This window comes from Carlito syrichta, unplaced genomic scaffold, assembly GCF_000164805.1.
Source record: "Carlito syrichta isolate Samal-C Ts95f unplaced genomic scaffold, Tarsius_syrichta-2.0.1 Scaffold306965, whole genome shotgun sequence".
In the NCBI taxonomy this organism is placed as follows: Eukaryota; Metazoa; Chordata; class Mammalia; order Primates; family Tarsiidae; genus Carlito; species Carlito syrichta.
The window spans coordinates 35,449-38,868 of record NW_007251061.1 but is presented as its reverse complement, the minus strand read 5'-3'; positions in this window follow the sequence as shown (position 1 = coordinate 38,868).

Below are 3,420 nucleotides of genomic sequence, written 5' to 3'. Positions count from 1 at the left end.
GGGAAAAATGAGCAAATATTCTTGCAGGGCTGAGTCATAGGCTGATGTGGAAACAGAGAGACGCTTCCGGAAGAGGAGTTGATTTCCAATACGTAACTGGCTTTGGCTAAAGAATCTTAGGACTTTACTGTAGGTAGCAGAGATTTCATGGAGGAGTTTATTCTGAAGAATCATATTTTGATTTAGAACTATAAGCCATGGTGCTAATATTTTATCATTTACTGTCACATACAGTTATATGTTTTATTAGGTAATTTTTTTTGCAGTTGAAAGGTTCTAGGCAAAATGGTCTGGTTTATTTTCTGTAATAATTTCAAATTATCCAGCATTCACTGTGATAAGATACCATCTCAATGTTGGAGTTACAGTCTTTTATTTTCCTAAAGATGACCATTCGTCTGCTGAATGTGTTCAATAAAAAGTCTAACAATCAAAGTCAATAATCCATTTGTCCCAAGTTCAACTTCTTCTTGGGAACTCTTCATTCTGTCACTTGTCTTATTTCTTCACCATTCTCCTAAAAAATTTGTCTCACCACTCACAAGATCAAAACAAAACAAAATAAATCATTGAAACATTGGAGTTGTCTTAAAATGATTAGATTTCATTAAACAGTCCATTTGGACATTGGAACTTATTTCTGCTTCAACCCCAATTTTAGAGAAATGTGGGCATTCTTTTCAACAAAATATTCACGTGACCCAAGAATGTTGACAACTTAGCTGCCTTAGAGTTATTGCTACCTCCAAGCTCTGGAGTGATCTGCAAACCTAGATAACTAAATGTAGCAAAATATGAGTGGGAAATAGTTTACAAGTCATTTAATAACTAGAACTGCACATAATTCACTCACTTTTCAAATTGTATTTCTCAATGATACGAAATTTGTGAAATAAAATATATCAGATGGCTCTTGTAAGAGTTGTTAAGTGGTAGGTTAGCTCCAATGCAAAACCTCCTCTGAATTAAGAATGAGAGGGGGATGCACAATCCTCCTATGAGGGAGGTCCTATTATTCCCATTGAGCAGAAGAGGAAAACAAGGCTCAAAAAAGTTAGTAACTTACCAAAGTCACACAGCTATGACTGTCATGTCTCACTGGGCACTGCAAACTTGGCCACTTTTGAATGAAGATAACTTTAAGTTGAGTACTTACAAAATGAACACATTAATGGGACTAATGACACAATATTTTACCAAGATCAAGGACGCCAGATTCATATAGGTCCCTTTCAAATACAAAATACTCCTAATTATCCTGGTCTACTATTGCGGGAAAGAAGAAATCTTGCTATGGCTTAACAAACAAACAAACAAACACAGCAATTACAGTTCTAGGTACACACTCAAAAGAATTGAAAAACAGGGATTTAAACACATTTGTGTGCATACACGTTCATAGCAGCATTATCTACAATAGCCAAAAAGAGGAAACAACCCAAATGTAATTAAACAGATAAATGGATAAACAAAATATGGTATCCATACAATGCAGTATTTTCCAACTGTAAAAAAGGAATGAAGTATTGACACATGTTACAGTGTGGATAAACCTTGAAATATGCTGCTGGGCAACCCTCTTGGGTCCCCTCCCACTGTGGGAGCTTTTCTGTCCTCTCAATAAATCCTACTTTCAAAGAAAGAAAGAAAGGAAGGAAGGAAGGAAGGAAGGAAGGAAGGAAGGAAGGAAGGAAGGAAGAAAGAAAGATGATGGTAAGTGCAAGAAGCCAGACTTTGAAAATATGCTAAGTGAAAGAAATCAGACACACAAAAAGATCACACATTATATTATTCCATTATATGGAATATCTAGACTAGGTACAGCTATAGAGACATATGGTAGATTAGTGGCTGCCAGGAGGCTAAAAGAAGGGAATAGGGCAAAACTGATTAATCGACATCAGGGCCAGGCGCCGTGGTCAAGCCTGTAATCCCAGCACTCTGGGAGGCCGAGGTGAGGGGATTGCCTGAGCCCACGGGTTTGAGAACAGCTGGGTTCGAGAACAGCCCAGGCAACTTGGCAAGACCTCATCTCTACAATAAATAAAAAAAATTAACTGGGCGTGGTAGCGCGCCTGTAGTTTCCGCTACTTGGAAGGTTGAGGTGGAAGGATCTCCTGAGCCCAGCAGGTCGACGCTGGGTTGGCTGTGAACATGCCACTGCCCTCCATCCTGGGTAACAGAGTGAGACCCCAAATCACAAAAAGAAAAAAAGGCATCAGGTCTCCTTGTGGGGTGAAAATATTTTGGAAATAGATAGTGGTGACTCATATCGTGCTGGAGGAGCTCAATCCTTCCAGGCAGGCTCGCATCCGATTCGGACAGGTCAGAGAACAGAGGAGCCTGGTTCATAACAGTTGCACTCTTTATTCATAATCATGGTGGCCAGCGATTACAAGGAGTATGGGTCTCTGTGCTGTTTGCTCCTGTCTGCTTTTAAGCAGTCATACGCAATAGTGGCATGCAGCCAGATTATGAGCACATAGCTATGCTTAACGAGTTACATTAGTTCGTTTAGTCATAAGTTTTGGTGGGCTAAGATCTAAGGGAGCGCTATCTTACTCCAGCCAGACGAGAAAGCCTGACTGATTCCATTTACCTTACAGACACACAACATTGTGAATGTGCTAGCTGTCATTGAATTGTGTACTTCAAAATGGTGAATTTTATGTTATTTGAATTTCACCTCCGTTTAAAAAATACATACAAATGAAATAATATTGATTGACCAGAAAGCCTTAGGTGACTATCACATTATTTGCTTTTTCTTGGTTTGTCACAACTTCAGTGAGTTTTTGACAGTCATAAACCAATATATCAAAATAACCCATTGAAAGTTCCAAACAAGGCTGATTACAAATAACATACCTGAAGTCTCTTAATTTGTCTGATTGGTAAAACACCTACTAGTGTTTACAGTATACAAGCTTGAAAAATGTTTGTAAATTGTATAAAGTGCAAAGAAAAAGAATACTGAGAAACACATGAAAAAATATAAAATGGCCAGAGCCTAGGACCTAAGTTAATGTACACGCATATGGACAAACCTACATATTTGAGCATGCAAACACTCAGGAGAGAAACTTGCTGTTCCTCATAACTCCTTCTGTGTTTCTCCCCAAACTGAAGAGCAGCGTGTAGCTTTCAGTTGTCACCCTCCAATTTGGCAAGAGGTCCCTCACAGGGAGGGCCTCTAACTGCCTTGTCCTGTTGCTTCTCTAGTGAAACAACGCAGGAAGCTAAGTTACTTTTAGGAGACTCTCATCAGGTTTCCCGTTGTTCCAAGCTAAAAATCCAGAAATACGATGGGCCTCGTTCAAAGAAGCTCGCAGGCTGGGGGATGGGCCCTCAGTACAGTCAACTTTTTCTTTTTTTTTTTGAGTTGGAGTCTCACTCTGTTGCCCAGACTGGAGTGCAGTG